Source organism: Miscanthus floridulus, chromosome 12 (genome assembly GCF_019320115.1).
Source record: "Miscanthus floridulus cultivar M001 chromosome 12, ASM1932011v1, whole genome shotgun sequence".
NCBI classification, from domain to species: domain Eukaryota; kingdom Viridiplantae; phylum Streptophyta; class Magnoliopsida; order Poales; family Poaceae; genus Miscanthus; species Miscanthus floridulus.
Genome location: NC_089591.1, coordinates 7,237,736 through 7,258,750, shown reverse-complemented (window position 1 = coordinate 7,258,750; position 21,015 = coordinate 7,237,736). Strand labels below are relative to the sequence as shown.

At 44.6% G+C, this 21,015-nt stretch overlaps 1 long non-coding RNA gene across 1 annotated transcript; it reads left to right on the top strand.

Moving 5' to 3' along the window:
* The first annotated feature begins 18,106 nt into the window (after positions 1-18,106).
* LOC136496653 (uncharacterized) lies at positions 18,107-18,736 on the top strand. The gene is made up of 3 exons (XR_010769095.1): positions 18,107-18,315; positions 18,388-18,565; positions 18,640-18,736. It is a non-coding gene; the product is annotated as an uncharacterized lncRNA (long non-coding RNA).
* The last annotated feature ends 2,279 nt before the right edge of the window (positions 18,737-21,015 follow it).

Below are 21,015 nucleotides of genomic sequence, written 5' to 3'. Positions count from 1 at the left end.
ATCTAGAAGTTACAACCCTGCAACACAAAGTTAGACCAGAGAATAAATATTTTTAGGTAGAGGTAGCAAATACCAGACATGTCCGGTATACACAATTTCTGCAGAGCAGCCCCAAACTTGCTCCTTTCGATTTCTATCTTCAAGCCAAACTACAGGTACCTACTAGAGATGACAATATACATAGGGAACCTGCACAAGAGCTAGAGCAACACAAATATCAAATGAAATGTGAATTGAGACACGATATTTGTTTACCGAAGTTCGGACTCATTTGAGTCCTACTCTCCATTGAGGGGGCTACGAGCGACCCAGCGAAGGTTAGCCCTATAGGGTACCATGAAGTCACTCTAGCCAAAGTCTTTTCCATCTCCTTTTCCTCCTTCCACTAGTTGATTCTGAGGCAGTGGAATCGACCATTACAAACTTTTCGAGGCACACCACAATCTCTCGGGTGCTCTCCGGCGACGCCTAACCGTCTAGGACTGAAGAGTCCAAGAGTAACAAATGCAAATCATGAAATAGACAATATGCACAAGTGCTCAAGTGGTTGGATTGATCTCCTTTTGAATTTCTCTCAACCCACAATTTGATTTGGCAAATTTGATCAATCACTCACTAAGAGAGGGTTGGGAGAGTTGGCAAGGCTCAAAAACATGTATAGCAACTAGCAGAATGAGCAGCCTCCAAAGGTGGAGGCTTGGGGGTATTCATAGCCCTCTTGGAAAAATTAGCCATTATATAGCCATTGCCATACCGGACACATTCGGTATGCATACCAGACACGTCCGGTATGACTTATACTACGCCAACAGTAACATAGTTACAGTGACTTTGTGAGGCATCGGAACTCTCGATGAATGCCGGAACTTTCGACCATCAGAACTCCCGACTCACGTTGGAACTCCCGACTCTCAGCTCATTTGAAAACCATGGTAACTGAGTTAAAGTATGTGAGGTGTCGAAACTCCCGACTCATGCCAGAACTTTCGACCGTCGGAACTCCCGCCTCACATCGGAACTCCCGACCCTCAAGGCATTTGAAAACTAGCCATTGGCCTCTGGCCGTCCATACCAGACACATCCGGTATGACCACCATAGTGAACTCTCCAAGTCAGTTAAAGCACGAGATGTCAAAACTCCCGACCATTCCTAGAACTCCCAACCATTGGAACTCCCGACTTACTTCGGAACTCCCAACGAACCAACCCGAGAACAACAATTTTACCATTGCTGGGCAAATACCGGACACGTCCGGTATTGCCAGACCAGCAAGAAATCAGTTAGCTCTTTTGTCTCTCAAATAGTCAAAACTCACATGGGTTGGCTTAAGCACTTATGAAACATTATCTATCAACATGATGGATCCCTCTTAATAGTACGACATACCTATTAAACTCAAGATTAAAGGAAAACTGAATTTATACCTCTTGAGTTGACCTCTTTTGAATTAATGTCGTCTCTTTCAATCTTCATCAAGTAAGGGTGCCAATATGTTGATATTGATCTTGTCACTTTGAGCATAGCCATCTTGAGCACATGACTTGATTCCATTCATCAAATATGAATAACTCCAAATGCATCAAGTCACTTTGTCCAATATAGATTTGATCCTCCACATCAATATGACCATCGTAGCTTGATTAGTACCTCAACTAAATGCAAGTACTTCCTTCTTCACCCTAGCTAGGTTCTTCAACTGCCAAGCCATCGCTTGCCCTTCACCCTTGCTTAGTACCTCGAAGCCTTTCCTTGCTATCTTCACCATCTCAAGCCATCAAGTCACATCTTGTGTTGAATCAACCATTAATTTGTATGGTTATCTTTTTCATTTCAATTTAGCAAGCTTCAAATATGAGACCATTCCATATGCAATCCCTCATATCTCATTAATTAATTCTTACGAGCTTGCTTTCACATAGAACATGGAAATCCCACAAGAAATAAGCCTTTGCATGAATTCCATTTGCATTGTTGTCTTGTGCTTGAACTAAATTGTTTTATACAACAACGCATCATTTTGGCTTTCATTAAGTACCCGTGAGATAACCTATTACCTGTCCACACTTAGCAAATGGGTTAGACCTTTAATCACATTGTCATTCAATCATCCAAAACCCACTAAAGGGCTAGATGCACTTTCAATCTCCCCCCTTTTGGTGATTGATGACAACTTGATTAAAGCTTATGAAAGAATATAAACATTTAAGCTTTTGGGTTCAATGATTTATGAGAGGCTCCACCTTAATATGTGCTTATGATTAGAATTGACAAAATGACCTCAAATGTCAATTGCACATACTAAAACATATAGGAGACTCCCCCTAAATCATTGCATCTGTGGAGTGCATGTGTGTGTGACAAAGTAAATCCATGATGCATATGTCAAGATATATCACACAAGAATAAATATAAAGACATCACATCAAATATTTTCATTCTAGCATGCATAGTCCTTATGAAAATAAATATAACACATGTATGTCACACATAACACTCATTACAAATTTTCTCAAGTCCACAAGCCACTAATATATTATAAATAAAGATCATGTCTCAAGAGATACATAGATAAAGCATAAGTAAGTCTCATCTCAAACTCAAGATACATCAATGAAGCTCAGAAATTAAAAAGAAGCTCAAGAAACTACAACCTGTAGTACATATCTTTAGGTACAAAGATAAGCAAATGAAACTATCCTGAAGCTTTAATCAGTCTCTCTTCCCCTTTGTCATCTATCACCACAAAGGTCCATCAATGACATACTAAGCACAAAGGTGCTGCAAGTTGTCCCTAAAAGCTATGATCACTCATCATCATCTTCATCTCTACTAGCATCCTCATCATCTGAGCGTGTAGCACCGGCTAGATGAGAACCACCCGCACCAGACGGGTCATAGAAACTACCCATGAGGTCACTCCACTAGTCTAAAGCATACTCGTCTATAGCACTAGGACATGGCTTAGAGTGAGTAGGCATTCGAGCCTATAGTGGTAAAGTGTCAGGGTGCTCTGGAGCCTGCTGCTACTGCTGCTATCACTAAAGGAACTCAACAAACTCTGTGTCGTACCTACCCTGCTATTGCTCCTCAGTCTTAGACTCACTAGCTGCCTCATCTGATAGTGGAGATCTAGGAGGATCAAGCTCAAGTCTAGAAGCAATCTGCTTCAAAGTCTGAGTATCCTTCCTCCTAGCCTCCCTCTCCTTCTGCTGATAGGTCCATATGTCCTTGCACATTCCAAAGATAGCACTGAACATCTTGTGAATAGGAGAAGGAGGACTACGGCGATGTGAAGAAGAACAAGAAGGAGCATGTGGTAGAGGGGAAGCTCGTACTGCTATTGCACCACCTATAGGTGCATCTGCCTCTGGTGCTGCTGCTGCTCCTCCTGGTCCTGCTAGAGGTACCCTAACCTCAGGCAAGTCTACAACAATTTTTAGGGCCTTATGTACCTTGTCATACTCAAAGGTATGCCCTATGACCTGCTCAATCATGTGCATGATGTAGGGAGCAAAATCACAACCCTTGAGGGGCCTCTTGCCGACACTCCTAATCTTGCACCATATGAAATCAAAGAAGCTAAAAGGTCATGCATTAGGTGCCATTGTGTGGAGCAGGTTCCTAGAGTAATCTGCAATGTTTCTCTTATCTCCACCCTTGCAATCAATGGTCTTCTTGAACATCCTGTCCAGGTATCTATAAGTAGGGTGAAGACCTAGAACCTTCTCCACTGCTCCTCTCTCACCCCCTGGTGGGTACATGTAGGCAAGCTGCTCTAGAGGCAACACCTCCTCTGTGTGGATCCTATCTTTCTGAAGATCATCATCTGAGAAGTCAAGTAGAGCTACAAAAGCATCATAATCAACACTATACCACTGACCCTCAAGCATCCAGTGCATACACCTCTCATCCTCCTCAACATATAGGGTGGCATAGAACTAAGCTACCACCTCTGTGTTCCAGTCATGCTGGAACTCCATAATCTCATAAACCCCTATATGCTCACAAATGGCAATAGCGTGATCAATGGAGGCCTTCTACAAATCTTTGACGTACTGCCAGTCAATCCACTGAGACCTTACAATCACTGGGTTCCTGGTGAGGATCACACTGGTGTAGAAGTCCATATGAAAGGCTGTCTGAAATCAATGATCAAATTGAATCCTCGACAAGCCCCTTGGATCAATTCTTCTTTCATCTCTTGCCCTTCTGGTCATGCCTTTCTCTTGATAGTCAACACTGGCAACATAAGAGGGTACACTAGGTGGATGTGGCTCAAGTAAACCATAGTGCATACCCTGACCTGGCTAGTGCTGAGTTGGAGGTACTGCCTGCTCCTCCTCAATCTCTTGCTCATCATCAGAGTTGCCACCATCTGAATCTCTATCAGTGCTTTTCCTCTTCCTAGTACTGGGCTCCACTCTATACTCTTCTATATCTGTGTTAGAGGAAGAACTGTTGTCTCCCTCTTTGTACTATGGAGCACCCCTAGTAGCTCTAGAGAGTCCCCTGCTGCTGCCCTGCTCCTGCTGACTAAATCTAGGATGCATTTCCTGCCTTGCCTTCTTGTGTTTCTCCAAAGCTGGATCATGCCTATGCTTGGACCTAGGCTCCTGTCTTCCACTCATAGCTGTTGTCCTATATCCAAAGATTTGCAAGGAATTTTAGATACATGCCCAAATGATAGCTTATTTTAGTTGAAATATAGAAATAAGAATAATTATCCTATGCTTTGTAATCACCTTAACCAAACTATGTCAAAAGGTTCACAAAACACAATAGACAATTAAAGTTAGTCCTAAGAATCAACCACTGAGAGGATTGAAACAAGGGAGCAAAATCTACTCTGCTGTCCCATGCGTCCGATATGCGTCCGGTATGAGCGGACAACAACCCTAACCAGGTTCCTTGGCTCAATCTTCAACCAATCCAATCCAAACTCTTGGCATTGCTTCTAGACAGGTAATGTAGCATCTTTACCGAAGGGATTTCAAAATCATGCCCTAACCGCTTAGATCGGATGAGGTCCGAGATTAGGGTACCTTGAGAGAGTGAATGAAAATATGATTGGAAATCCAAGTCCCGGAGCCTTCGATCTTGATGCAAATCTCCTCCGATCCAATCTCCCTCTCTTCCTTTTCATGGTGGAACTTGAAATCACCAATGAAGGTTGAGGAGAGGCGGCTAGGTTGGCAGGAAGAAGAAAAACCTAACTTGGCAAATTTGATCAATCACTCACTAAGAGAGGGTTGGGAGAGTTGGCAATGCTAAAAACATGTATAGCAACTAGCAGAATCAGCAGCCTCCAAAGGTGGAGGCTTGGGGGTATTTATAGCCCCCTTAGAAAAACTAGCCGTTATATAGCCGTTGCCATACATACCGGACACGTCCGATATGACTTAGATTGCACCAACGGTAACAGAGTTACAGTGACTTTGTGAGGCGTCAGAACTCCCGATGAATGCCGGAACTTCCGACCGTCGGAACTCTCGACTCACGTTGGAACTCCTGACTCTCAGCTTATTTGAAAACCATGGTAACTGAGTTAAAGTATGTGAGGTGTTGGAACTCCCAACTCATGCCAGAACTTCTGACCGTCGAAACTCTCGACCCTCAAGGCATTTGAAAACTAGCCATTGGCCTCTGGTCGTCCATACCAAACATGTCCGGTATGACCACCACAGTGAACTCTCCATGCCAGTTAAAGCGTGAGACGTCGGAACTCCCAACCATTCCCAGAACTCTCGACTTACGTCGGAACTCCCGATGAACCAACCTAAGAACAACAATTTTACTATTGTTGGGCAAATACCGGACACGTCTGGTATGAATAACGGACACGTCTGGTATTGCCAGACCAGTAAGAAATTAGTTAGCTTTTTTGTCTCTCAAATACTCAAAACTCACATGGGTTATCTTAAGCACTTATGAAATATTATCTATCAACATGATGCATCCCTCTTAATAGTACGACATACCTATTAAACTCAAGATTAAAGGAAAAATGAATTTATACCGCTTGAGTTGACCTCTTTTGAATTAATGCCGTCTCTTTCAATCTTCATCAAGTAAGGGTGCCAACATGTTGATATTGATCTTGTCACTTGAGCATAGCCATCTTGAGCACATGACTTGATTCCATTCATCAAATATGAATAACTCCAAATGCATCAAGTCACTTCAAACACTTTGTCCAATATAGATTTGATCCTCCACATCAATATGACCATCGTAGCTTGATTAGTACCTCAACTAAATGCAAGTACTTCCTTCTTCACCCTAGCTTGGTTCTTTGGTCGCCAAGCCGTCGCTTGCCCTTCACCCTTGCTTAGTACCTCGAAGCCTTTCCTTGCTATCTTCACCATCTTAAGCCATCAAGTCACATCTTGAGTTGAATCAACCATTCATTTATATTGTTATCTTTTTTATTTCAATTTAGCAAGCTTCAAATATAAGACCATTCTATATGCAATCCCTCATATCTCATTAATTAATTCTTACAAGCTTGCTTTCACATAGAACATGGAAATCCCATAATAAATAAGCCTTTGCATGAATTCCATTTGTATTGTTGTCTTGTGCTTGAACTAGATTGTTTTATACAACAACGCATCATTTTGGCTTTCATTAAGTACCTGTGAGATAACCTATTACCTGTCCATACTTAGTAAACGGGTTAGACCTTTAATCATGTTGTCATTCAATCATCCAAAACCCACTAAAGGGCTAGATGCACTTTCAGTAATTTAGTGACAACCTAGGTGGACTAATTTTGTTTATGCGAGATACACAGGTGATTAGTCCACAAGTACATATGCGTGAGCAACATATGCCATGAAGGTGAAAATGGCTTGGAGGTGTGGTAAAGCTCACACTGTGATGATGAAGGAGCTCATTGCACATGAGACATGACATTGAGTCATGTGATCAAGGTGGAGAAGATCAAGACAAGACTTGGCTTGATGGACCAGTTGCAAGTGTGAAGGGCAAGTCAGAGGCTTTGGAGCGATGGACCGTGTGGCGGTAAAGCTTAAGCAAAACTTGGCGCTGATGGACGAAGGCAACGGTAAAAAACAAGTAAAGTCAAGATCGATGAACCAGTATGGTCACATGATGATATGAAGCGGATCATATCATTTGGTGATTGGTTGGTGCATGTGTTGCATCAACATTGGAGGAGAAGGAATGGAATTTTCAAGGCAAAGGTATAACCTAGGACATTTCATTTCACCGGTCTTAGGTGTGTAGAGAAGTTTATGACTGGGTTTAGGATAGATGGCCGTACTATCAAGAGGGGCAAACTTGTTTGCATATCGGTCATCTAGTGCCACTCGGGTGATCTAACTTTGCATCGTCACTAGGATCGAGTGGCGTGGCAAGTTGAGTGGCTAATCCTTTGGAAAATGTTTGTGAAAAGCTAACACACATACATATGGTGGAGTACACTTGGTGGTGTTGGCACATTTACAATGGAGAAGAAGTTGGAGTTGATGTCGATCAACTTGGTAAAAAAAAGGTTTCAAAACTTCACCGGCGGAGTGTCCGCCCGTACAGAAAAGATAGAGTTTTACAGAGTACATCGGACACTGGTCATGCAGTGACTGGATGCTGGGGTCCTACATCTGGTCAATGGCAGTAGTGAAGGCGCAGGCGTCGGTCTTCGATCGGACGCTGGGTCACTTTGTGACCAGATGTTGGGTGGGTGCGTCCGATCCCGCTGACGTGGTGGCACAGAGAAGAGGAGAAAGGACCGGATGCTGATGCTGCGTCCGATCGTGACCAACTAGACGCGTCTAGTCACGGTTCAGCAACTCTGGGAGCTTACTGGAAGTGACCGGACGCTGGAGTCCTGCATCCAGTCGTGATCAAACTGACACGTCCGGGCATGAATGGAACCTCTCTGGAAACGACCAGACTCGACAGAGCTACGTCCGGTCTTGGCATTGTGCTGTGTCTGATCAGCACTTGACCATTGAGATCAAGCGACTAATGTTGAATGGAGGTGACACGTGGCATGCATCCATTGACCGGACGCTGGCATGGTGTGTCCGGTCGATATGACCGGAGCATACGGTCACCCTGAGCTGTGCCCAGTGAAGGGATACAACGACTCTATTTTCGTGGGGGCTATAAATAGAAGGTGGTCTCGGTCATGGCAGGTGTTAAGCACCTTGGGGGACTTTGTGTTCATGCTTGAGAGTGCTTGGGAGCCCTTTATCTCAAATATGTTTGATAGTGATCATTCGATTGTGTGAGAGAGTGATTCTAGTGCGATTGCATCGAGTGGCACTAGGTGGTCGTCTTGCAAGCCGGTAGTGCTTGTTACTCTTAGAGGTTGCCACCTCCTAGACGGTTTGGTGATGGTCTCCGTCGAAGCCCGCAAGAAGCTTGTGCGGTGCTTCCGAGAAGAGCTTTGTGAGGGGCATTGTGTTCGCCCCGTGGGAGCCACGAAGAACAACTATAGTAGAGCGTGTCATTGAGCTACCCTCACTTTCAGGGTACGTTCTTGCAGTGCTCGACGTGCGGGCTTGGCGGGTGATGCCAATTAGCCGCCGAACCACTAAGTGAGCGGTCGACACAACGGGGACTAGCGTGTTGGCAAGCACGTGAACCTCGGGAGAAAAATCACTGTGTCAACTTTGTTCTTCCCGTTGGTTTGCAATCCCCTTTCATAAGCTTGTAATTACTTTCACATACATTGTGCTTGTGTAGTTGCTCTTGTAATTAGTTAGCTTGTGTAGCTCACTAGTTACCTTCTTGCTTGTGTAGCATAAGAAGTAGCTCCCTTGCGTGGCTAATTTGGTTTGTGTAACCTTATTAGTCATATTGTTTAGTTTGAGTAGCTAAGTATTTGTGCTCTCTAATTTGGCATTGGTTGCTTTGTTATTGAGCATCGCTAGTGAGCTTAGAAGCTTTGTGCTTTTGCTGACTAGTATGTATAGAAACTCCCTCGTTTCTTAAAGTACTAGTGGTATATGTTTATATGACTTTGCTTCTAAAATTAGTTAGGTGAGCTCTTGCTAGCCTGGTATCTTAATTGCTTAATTAGAATCTTTGTAAGATGTTAAATAATATAGATAGAGGGGTGTAGTCTTGGTTAGACTGATAGATTTAATTCCATATTTATTTTAGCTAGTCGATGTGATTAAGTTCTAGAAACGACTACTTGCCATCTCAACCTACAGCATGCCTGCTAAGGAGTACAGAGAGTGAGCAGCGTGGAGCTTGGGGTGGATGGGTGGGCTCTGGGTGATGGAGAGCACTACGGTGAGGCCTCCTTTTATAGGCGGCTGAGGTAGGGAGCGGCTGGCGAGCTTGGCCGGGGCCCGGGCGCTCGACGCTTCGGCATGCATGGCTGCTGCAGAGCGTGTTCATCCAAGGACGTCCGGCGTGAGTGGCGCTGCTGACGCCGGTGTGGCACGGCGTGCGACTACAGCTTTGCAGGGAGTGTGGCGTGGTGAGCTGCGGCGTCCACGAAGCAGCAGCGACGTGCTCCATAATGGCGATGTGACAGCGTTCTGAGGTTGCAGCCGGAGCTGACGCGGGGGGTTGGCGGTTGCGGTGGCGAGGCATCGGTGGAGGACGTCGGAGTTATGGAGATGCCAAGGTGCGAGGACGGCCAGCGACGTGCGCGTGCACGGATGGCAGTGACGGGGAGTGATCTCTTTTCTTCTAGTGCTGTGCTGAGCATTGGAGGAGGGAGTGAGCGGTTGTGTGAGCAAGAGAGAACACTGAGGACGGTGATGTGATGTGCTAGTTGACTCATGCAGATTTTGTGGCTGGTGGTGTGCGTGCTACTGTGGTGTTTTGGGGACATGGAGAAAAAGATAATAGAAGGAGCTCTAATTGTTTTATAATTTTGAATTTGTTTTGAAAATAGGTTTTAAATTCGAGTGATTTTTTTATATGAATTTTTGGGCTGTTACATGGAACAAGGTGGCATTTATTCCAAGCTATGAAGGACCGACCTAGTCGGATTACTATAAAAGTTAACTTCTGTAATAGAACTAGAACTCTTCTATTGTGAGACTAGATCAATATGCCTTGTCATCTAGACTATATAAAGAGAGGCAAAAGCACTCCCCCTTGTATAATCAATCATACACAACAATCTAATGCAAGGCCACATGCCGAACTGGACGTAGGTATTATGCTATTTAGCAGCTTGAACCAGAATAAATCGTTGCCTTTGCGTTCACCGTCGAGTTTTACATACGCCAAAGCTCTTCCATCATCATCCTGGATAACCCTATAACGTGTTGCCGGTCATCATACACTAAACACTGATAGGCAAGTGAATGTCTTATCGACTCTCCCAAATATTGCTCACTTTGTTAGGTAACCAGATATGTCGGTCAAGGAGGTATGTGAAGCTAGTAGTCTAGAAGCCTTTTCAGCATCTGCATATCACAAGCAGCGACAGCAGAACTAGATGATTTAAGAGTCCTGATTCAATCCTTTGCGCTATTTGAAGGAACTGATCAAAGGATCTTTTGTTGGGGTAACAGTTTGTATTCGGCTGCCAAGCTCTACAAGTTAGCCTTTCTAACCATGCAGATTCTGGTGGTCTTTCGTTTGGTTTGGAAGTCCAAGGTAACCCCTAGAATCAGGTTCTTTGCATGGCTGATTCTGCTAGACAGGCTAAACATGAAGAACATGCTTGCAAGAAGAAACTTTAACGTGCAGCGCAATAGTTTTTGTGTGCTCTATAATGAAGGGAAGAAAGAAACCATTGATCATCTTTTCTTTGAATGCTGCTTCACTAAAAGATGCTAGGATAAGCTAAGGATAAATTGGATTACTAAGTTAGACCTTCACAGAAGGATTGATCGCACTAGACAACTAGGCTGTTGCCGTTCTTCATGGAAACCTTTTGTTGGATGATTTAGCTCTGGCAAAGCCTAGCAACTACTCGCGTGAGATATAATCAGATGGTAGCACACGAGACACAAGATTTATACTGGTTCAGGTCGCTACTGTAGCGTAAAACCCTAGTCCAGTCAGGGTGAAGCTGCTCTTCTTGTATTCGTATGCTCGGTTACAGAGGCTGTTGTTCCTAGCTACGTAGTAGATGGGATGAAGGAATAAGAGATGGAATCGTCTCGATCGTAGGGTCCTTACCCTCCTTTATATAGGTAGAGGGGGTAGGGTTACAATGAGGATGATCAGACTAACAGATTGATATTGATTAGGAAAGTGTAACAGATCAGGTTCATCCTACTGTCTAGATACGATGATGCCGATTCGCCTTGTACTCCAAGCAGATGGATTCGTCAGGCCTTCATGGGCTTCATCCTTCGACGTCTCTTGACGAACCATCCCTCTGTCAGATATCTGGCCGGTGAGGGTACCCCATGCCCATATATCCGACAGTAGCCCCCGTAGAATTTAATGACAAGCTTGTTAAGCCGTGCCGTCCCTTGGACACAACAGATCCCTGCAACCTTCGGGTACTGTAGGTCCCAATTATGATTCCTCAGGTGTCGAGGTTTTGAACACAAGTTTAGCAGACGCTTGTTTTTCTTTTGAGTATCAGAGTATTCTGGTGTGTTCTACTCGACTGTAGGTGTAGCCCCTCGAGTCTCGAGAAGTCTTCGGGAGAGTTTCTGCCCATTTTTTATTCGGTTGGTGCTTTGCGCGTGATTGAGCGCGTGTTTAGTTGGGTGAATTTGGGAATTTGGGCTACCGTAGCACTTTCGTTTTTATTTGGCAATTAGTGTTCAATCATGGACTAATTAGGCTCAAAACGTTCGTCTCGTAATTTCCAACCAAACTGTATAATTAGTTTTTTTTTCGTCTACATTTAATGCTCAATGCACGTATCGCAAGATTTGATGTGATGGGTACTGTAGCACTTTTTGAGATTTTGGGGTAGCAACTGAACCCGCGCTGAATCCTGTTGAAGATAAGGATTGCAACGCCTGGGGAGCTTGAGCCGTCCTGATTCCCACGCTTTGACCTGTGAGGTCACCTTGATGGCCGCGTCGCGTTTTAATGCTAGCCACCTACTCCCACCCTACCGTCCTCAGAGTGCTTATTAAAGCCGGGGAGGGGGAGCGTTGGACTCCATCCTCATCCCCCCAACTCTTAGCATTAGACTGAGTCACACTACACCACAACACTATATCACGGTCAGACATCTGACGCTAAAACTTTTTTTATCGATGGATAATCTGACGTTAAAGATAGCTCACAGACAATCTGACGCTAAATCCTCATTTAGCGATTTGCTGTCTATCGCCATAGGTACTCATATTTAATGTTTAACTGTCCGACGCTAAAACAAGGTACACTGTCAATCTGTCTGTCGTCAAAAATAAATGGGCCCCACCCTCGCACGCATATTCAGCTCGTGCCCATTTACATTCATCTCCCGGACAAATATTGGCCTTGCACACGAGTACAGACCGAGCTTCACCCAAGTCGTACCTATACATGTGATATGCTGCCAGGTCGTAGTTTATAGGTAATAGCTATACTAAATATGATGGAGAAAGAAGGCATTTGTTTAGAGATGAAAATTGTAACTGTAACTTTACTTGCACATGTATCCAACCACTATGAACTGTGCTGAAATATGTAAACTGAAGTTCACAACTGTTATCTGTACGTTTCAAATAAATCAAAGTAGGAAAATTACATAGGTTAGCTACTCAGTTACTGTTGATTTGGAGTACCTACCCTGAATAAAGAACAAACTGGATGTTTTGTATGCATATGTCATGAACTTTGTACTTACAGTTTCCTTGAAACAGTCAATTGCAACGGGTGAAGCACCATCCTTTGACACAAATTCTTCGAGAGTCTTGGAAATATGAAAAATTAAATACCAGTAGCAGTCCCTAATCTGTTTAGCAGCTTCTTCGTTCCAACTATTTGTTGAAAACCACAACAATAGTAAGTGACATAGCCGCAATTAAATCTAAAAGACTGTAGTCCATTCGATGCAATCCAGCTCTTATTAAAACAAAATGGGTAGGAAGTTAAGACTCACTCACTCAAATTAAGGTCTTCTGTTGTATATGGGAAGAGGCACTATCTTCTTATTCCCCATGCTTTTGATTTCATGGTATCATGGATCTGGTTCACTTGGTAGATTGAAATAGGGGTTTCAGATATCTTCTTATTTGCCAAATAAACTGCAAATATAGCTGGCACCTCTGCTGAGGTTACTTCGCATATGACTTGTGATGTTGCACATCTTGTTTAGAAAATAGGAAAGTGAATATATAGTTTGTTTATTCTTATAATCAATTACGACTTTCTTATACCATTTGATGAGGACCCGTACATCTACTTTGCCATCTCACCTACAATATTAATCCATCATCTCTTTATTTCTGGTAGTTATATTGTCAATAGACACCGTCCACGTTCATATGCATCGTCATATTCTGTGATTGAATCAGCTTATGAGAAAATTGCTTGTGTGAGTGCAGCTGCGACAGATTTCTGTGGTATCTATTTTTAGCTAGCAGTGGCTGAAATCCTGTTTATTCATAGGTTGAGGTTCTGGCTCAGTTACATTGATGGATTGTGGCAGCTTTTCCTTGTTTTTCAGTCAGTCAGTCACCTGTTACATAGAGCTATTTGTATGAAAACAAAGAACCAATTCAATCTATTGGATAATCTACTCCAAATGCTGTCCATGTTTACTATCTTAGTCCTCCAAAGTGACATGTAAATGTGTGCACATTTTCTTGTTTATTTGTGTTTTGCTTTAATCTTTGAGAAACATTTGATGGTAGTGTGGGTTCATTTGTCATGCATACATGTGAAACTTTTTTTATTCTCCATATTTATGTCATTCTTGTTTCACTTGGCAAGAACAGGTTCCTGTACAAGTCCATAGAAGTCTTGCATACAGTGATGGCATCAGACCAGTCGAGCCAGCAAGAATGGCAGTCAAGAATGGCAGTAGCAGCTGGCTTATCCGATGGGTTGTTATTTACAGAGCTTGACAGGTATTCTAGAAGGCGAGTAAGAATTATACAATACTTGTAGGATTTCTTTTTAATATTTTTTGTTGATCTGCCCCCAACTTTGCTTGAGTCTAAGAAGCTTTGTTGTTGTTTATCTGCCCTGCAACTTATTGTTTCTACCTTGTTATCTGCCTTGCAACTTATTGCCCTCAATTGATGAATCGATGTGTTCCTTAGACCTTTCACTGATATATCTGACAAAGTGGTTTCTTATATTCGAGTATATTCTGTGCATTTAAGATCCAGAATGCCAATCTATGAATCTGTATGTTAATTTTTCTTACACTTGCATTTTTGTTAGACCTGATGGACAGCCATGTGTGGAGGCTCAAGAGTTTGGATTGGTAAGGAACATGCTCATTGCAGGCGTCGAAGAGAGATACAAGGATGCTGGTAATGATCCATTCGTCTTATGTATTCATTCAGTTCATCGAGGACTCCACATTGAGCGTCTGACAATTATTCCACCCAGTGACCATGTGTAATATAAATATGCATAAGCTCTTTGGAAACATCAGCATGTGTAATATACATATATATGTGTAGGCGCGCGATGGCGCGCGCCATTCACTGGTGTATGTTTGTTCTTAGTTGTGTAGTGACATTTGTATTATTGTGGACAATTGTTGATGGATTAATTTTTATTTTTTTAACTATTTAAAATTGTCTCGTTGGACTGTCTGTCGCTAAAACCATATGTACCATCACACAGTCTGTCGCTAAAAAGTAGCAATGGACTATCTGTCGCTAAAAAGTAGCAATGGACTATCTGTCGCTATAAATATTCAGGGCAGCAGACTGTCTGACGCTAAAGATTTTTAGCGACAGGACTTACAGCGTCTACAGAAGTCTGACGCTATAACTTTTTAGCGTCAGATTATCTGTCGCTATAGCCGCTTTTAGCGTCAGACTGTCCATCGCTAATCTTGGTGTTGTGGTGTAGTGTCAGAGAGTGGCAACAACTTCCATTCACCATGGCTCTTGGTGTGTCCTAGCGGCTTCGCCGCCACTGGGAGAAGGCTTTCAAAGTCAACCTTCCTAGTGGCCTACTCATGGCCGCTTGCTCTAGGTGGTAGTGGAAGTTCCACGAAGATGGGGAGGAACAATACCATTGGTGGCCCGGATCGACATCGGTGCCGTCATCTGGACTTGCACATGGTTGGCGCACTTGGGGTTGCTGTGTTGTAATATCTGTAGGAAATTCTGGGCGGTGAGGCTCTCTGCAACTTGCTGTTGCAGGGTAACCTTTTAGCCCACAGATCTCGACCGACAACCCCTCATGTATCGATTCGGTGGCTTGAAGCACAGATCTATGCCAAGCATTCCTCCCTAGTGTTAAACAAGATGATGATGGCGGGTTTTCTCGTGAAGCTCCTCCTCATCCTAGATGGTAGAGGAAGCTCCACGAGGATGTTATCCTTCAAGCTTCTTCTCTACCGCGTCGCTGGTCCTGGTGGAGATCTGGGAAAGGCATCCTAGATTTAGATACATCTTTCACCAGCTTCTTCGCTTTCAGCCGGCGCCATCCCGAGTGTAGGGAAATCCTGCACATACAAGGTTTTTGTTATTGTAAACGTAGCGATCTCTGATGAGTTGCTTGCCTTGTGTACCTGGTGATGGGAAATGTAACAGAGTTAATTGAAAAAGGGTGTTTTAACATAATTGAATGATGTTACCTCTCTCTCTCTCGATTTGACTCGGGTTTTTGGAGTTTTTTCATTCAGCCGAACTGTTCTTGCATTTTCTCGGGCCCCCCACCCAACCTGATGGGTTTATTGACGCGTGGTCTTACACCGGGTGATGCAAGTGCTCGTACTAAAATCATACTGACTGAGCAGTCATTGAGGCTTCATGAGCCAGTGACCCTATGCTTAGGGACCACTAAGGGTGAACAACGAACGCATGAACTACTAAGCAGCTTTAGTGTATGTTATTCTTCGAGGTGATAATGGGTAGAACGAGTGGGCGTCCGCTCCATAGTGATATGGAGTGACAGGACAAAACCTGACCATCATGGGCATGTCATAAAACTCTTTCTCCATAGTTTAGGAGCTCATACTTTGGTTACAGCCCTTGGCCAACCATTTTTCTTATTTCCCACTAAGGGGCATGCATCTGTCGAAATACAGTACTTCGAGCTTGTTCGGTTACTCAGGAGATTTACGTGGTATTTGAGTACCAGAGGTTTTAGGATCATACTAGTGACCCTCCCGAATATCCCCCTCACTCTTCAATGGTTGGGTCGGCTTAACGGTTCCATAGTCCAGAACCATCGAGAGCACTGAACTGATTTGGTGGGCTACGCCGGGCTAGAGGGACCCAAGTATTGGTCCACCTAGTTTTACCAGCAATATTCAGCCTGTTCGTTTGGCTGTGGCTTGTCGTAAACGATCGTAAATTTCCAGCCGGAACATTATTTCTCTCACACACAAACCAGCTAACAGTACTTCTTCACGAACCAGCAACGATACGAATCAACCAAACGAACAGCTGAATATTTTGGGTCACTGGGCCTTAAGCCAGGGTTTCGACCTTAATCGCCTTTATAAGAAGCCGAGGGTGGAAACAATCTGTACCTTTGCCACCGCCGACAAAATAGTCTCGTTGTTTCCTCCGCTTACCTTAACCTAGCAGACGCCACCATTTCTAGATCTTACCTTCGGCGGTCACAGTGATGGCACTGAAGAAGACCCTGCCCAAAAAAGTCAAAGTGGTCAGCTTAGTGAGTGAAGAGGGTATGGATATGAAAAGCAACATGGGCGGAAGAGGTTCTACCCCCAATTCTCCATGGGAGGTGTCGACGGCGACGGAGGAGGACATTAAGGTCCTTGTTGTGGGAGCGTTCTTGGCTCTAGAGGAGCTCTTGGGGTACCGGTGCGCTCTGGGCCAAGATATCTGGGCTCCCAACACCGGTGAGATCATGGTCTTCGTTGACTTCTTTTGCCGCGTATTCAATGTCCCGATACACTGCTTCATTTGGGATCTCCTTCGCTATTATGATGCTCAGGTGCATCACTTGACCCCGAATGGTAGTGCTCTTAGCAATGTTTATTTCCTTCTATGAGGACTATGCGGGAATTGAACCACACTGGGCGCTGTTCTGCCACTGCTTCAATGTGCTCCTCATCGGGGTGGAAAGCCACTGGTAGTCTTTGGATAAAGGCGGCCGACAGGTCTGTTTTTTCACATCGATCTTCCTTCCAACATCCCAAACTGGGTGAAGAAGTGGTTTTATGTCTATGACTGTTCTGCCTCGGTGTATTCCCACAGGCTCCCCCCTCCTCTGCCCATGACAGAGAAAGAAGATCTGTCGGGATCTGAGCCGGAGGAGGCGGACATACTCAAAAATGACCTGTGGGAGTATCATCGGAAGAGGGGCGTCACCAGCCAAGCTTGCCTGGCGGCCTTCTTCCGGAGGTGGATTTAGCCCTTGTAGGAACACGTAGCTCTTATGTGTGACTCCCTCGAGGCCGTGAGCCCGTCTAGGGACCCCGTCGAGATGATGACCCCACTCTAGGTGACGGCCGGTCGTTACCAAGGTTTTTTTTTATCGGCCGAAATTCACGGAAATTTCCGAAATTTCCTTTCTATCCATAGGGTCCGATAAAATTTAACATCGGTCAAATTTTTCCCTTCTTTCCTGCTTCCACACAGACAACCCAAATTCAGCCGTGCGACAATCCCACACTATAATGTTTTATTCTTGTTTTTATCTGTGAACAAGTGATGTTTAATAGCTTAGGAATAGTTTCAAGTCAAATTCTACGAATTTTTTTAAAACAATTTGAATTTTTTTGAATTTGGTCCGATATTTCTGATATATCTTGCTTATCCTATTTATCCATGACCTCCGATAAATTTTTATTTCCGATAATGAAAACCTTGGTCGTTACCAACAAGGTGTTGGGCCCGAAATCGTAGATTTCGGGAAAAGATCGCCTGGTGAAGCCCTTGAGCTCAGGTTCTGGCTACAACAAGGGGATGGTAAGTCATCACCACGTGCCTGTTGATCTTTTCAATCAAGTCCTTATGACCTATCCCTCTTATTCACAGGTTCGCTCAGGATACCGTTCTAGAGCCCCCTGAATAAAATTTGAGGCAATGAGGTCAGCCATGGCGGCAGACGGGAGCGAGATTCCCCAGATTTGGGAGGGCCTAAAGGCCATTACCCCAAGCCTCAGACGAGAAAGACGAACCACACTTTGTCCGGCTCGGGTGTACTGACGAGGAGACGCGGGGCCGCCGTGGTGAAGATTAGCGTCAAAGTTGAGGGAGCAGCCCCCAGGCCAAAGAAAAAGAGGCAACACCGCGAACAGGCACCCGTGATCCCAGGTGAGTTGGGCGGCCATGGTCGGTTATGACCTTGATTTACTTTCAGTTTGACTCACGACAAGCCCGTTGTAGTGCCTAGGTCCTTGGGGTCGTGTGCGTCCGCTGGAGGCAAGTCATCACCCGGGTCAGCCTTAATTATGGGCGACTTCGGCCCCAAGGCGGATTATGTCCCTTACGGGGAGGGATCCAAAATCTCACGCAGGCCCTCTAGGAAGCCTGCCTTAGTGGACATCCTGGATGATGAAAATATGTAAGTTTTTTCATTGCGCTGCCTCAAACCATGGAGTGTTCGGCTCCTGACACTTTCTCCTCTTGGAAATGCAGCTCTGGTGGCACCACGGTGTGCACAGATACACTGCCCTTAGCAACCATGATGGGCAACATTGGCCAGGCTACGTCATCGGGAGCTCCCCTAAACGAGAGCGAGGATTCAGTGACAAATAATTCAGAGAATGGAATTTGGGTCAGACCACCCTTAGTGATATGATGCCTTCTTTTGGTACAGGCACCCCACCACTGGATAATACGCAGGGGATGTTTCCCCTTCATCCAAGAAGGAACTCATGCAGGGTGACCCTGACCTGAATGCTCGAGGAAAACACCCTGTGGTTGAATCCATGCGTCTTCCCGACCCGTTGGGAACGTCTTTGAGTGTATTGCCGATAGACGATCCTGATTGGGGGTTGAGGCATGTGGACTCGCCTCCACAGGTGAACGATGTCCGTATGGTTCCTCTCGGCTTTCGGGCTAGCCAAGTCGATCGAGGAAGGGCCGTCATTGCAGGCTTTCGGCGTCGAGGGCGAACGTCTGTTTGATGACCCTAAGGAGCGATGCCATTTCAACTCCAGCTGTCGGGAGTTAGCGAGCCTGTCAGGGTACACGGACAGCCTGGCGGCTGCGCTGTAGACCCTGGCTGACGCTGTGAAGGCAAAGGGGACTTTGTACAGGAGCTCAATCGGTGGAGCTTTAAAGGTACGACCCTTGTTGGATATTCTGGTTACTTTCTCAACCCCTGATCGCCTACCCCACGAGTCCGTCGGGATGGCATCGCTATTTTGGTTGCTCGAGGCCACACAATGGAACCTATGGGTCTAGCCCCGAGTCTTGGGTTGATTTGATCTGAATGAAGTTAAGACTTCTACTGCTTATAGTACATTCAGGAGAACTTGGCAAAATCTACATTCATACATGAGAGGTTTCCTCGGCCAGATGGAGCGGCTAAAGCCCGGATAGCCGAGCTGAAGAAAGAGGTGGCAACCTTGAAGCGCCATCAGGACGAAACTCAAGGTAGGAGCTCTGTCGAGGCTTCTTCCTTTTATTCTTATTGTGATTCATTGACTATCCAGACATCTCAGCTGCTGCTCAGGTAATTGTTGGCTTATCTCGAGAGAAGGTCGCTCTTCAGGCCTCAGGTTCCACATATTGGAGGGAGAAGCAGAAGCGGAAGCTTGTTCTAGAGGAGGCAGAAGAACTGCGAAAGCAACTCCAAGGTAACCTCGCTCTTGCCCGAGCATCTTATGCAATGATTACTTGTGGATTTCTAACTGGCATGCTAGGCGATAGGTGCGTCAGCTGAGGTGAAGCGCCTTCGTGATGAGTTTGATGAGTGTAAGTCCGTGTTGACGAATTTAGAAGCCGCAGCTTGTTGGCGGTGCTTAACATCTAAAAATAACCACCAACACGCATAAAATTCACTCAAATGAACACCAAACTTAGAACTAGGACTTATAACTAATAAGTTCCACGAGTTTTGATGATTCATCATTTACAGGAAGACATGTCAGAATAACATTGAAAATGAGCTTAAAGTATACAAAGAACATAGTAAAACACATACCCGGCATGAGCCCAAGGGGAGCAAGCCCATTACCAGGCAAAACAGGGCCTAACCAGGAGGAAAACAAGACCAACCTCAAACCAAACCTTCTCCAAATGGCATCAACATCAACAGGCCCACTCAAGAAGTCCAAGGGAAGGCTCCCACCGAAGTTGGGCCCATGCTAGCCCACATGAGGTGCGGCCGCCCCCACCTGCCCGTTTGGCCCGAACCTTTGCCGATTGTCAGTTACCACCATTCCAAGGTCAGTTCCCGAGGTTTGGTCTAGGTTCAATGCACCTGGAGGTCGGTTTGCTCACTTATGAGGGAGAAGGAATATTCCAGGGATAAAACCACCTCCTCTGCACCTATAACAGGAGGCCTCCCCCTCACTCAACAACAACACACGAAGGAAGAGCGTACCACACTTGAGCTTCACTCCAAGGCTTAGGCCATAGCTATCTAGGGTTGTATTGGTATTTATGAGTGCAAACTAAAATATAATATTTCTACAAACGCACAGAATACCATTGTAGCAATTTACCGGGAGTATTCCAGGTATCGATATTTATATTTTACCATAGGAAAACAATAGAATAAAGATTTGTTGGATAATAAAGGAATATCTACTAATCAACATACCAGCATAGCTAGAGCAGGGGTAAATATAAAGATAGGATTTAAGCATAATGACACTAAGAGGATAGATCATTAAGGATAAATAACTAGTTAACTTAGGAGAATAACGGGTGAGGTAGATTCCTATGATATTCTTATTTCATGATCAAAGTATATATATACACCTAACTATAGCTAAGACTAACTCTACTCTTGTGCACTTCGGAATGCTGCTAGATGGTAGAACACCGTAAAAGATAACTCTA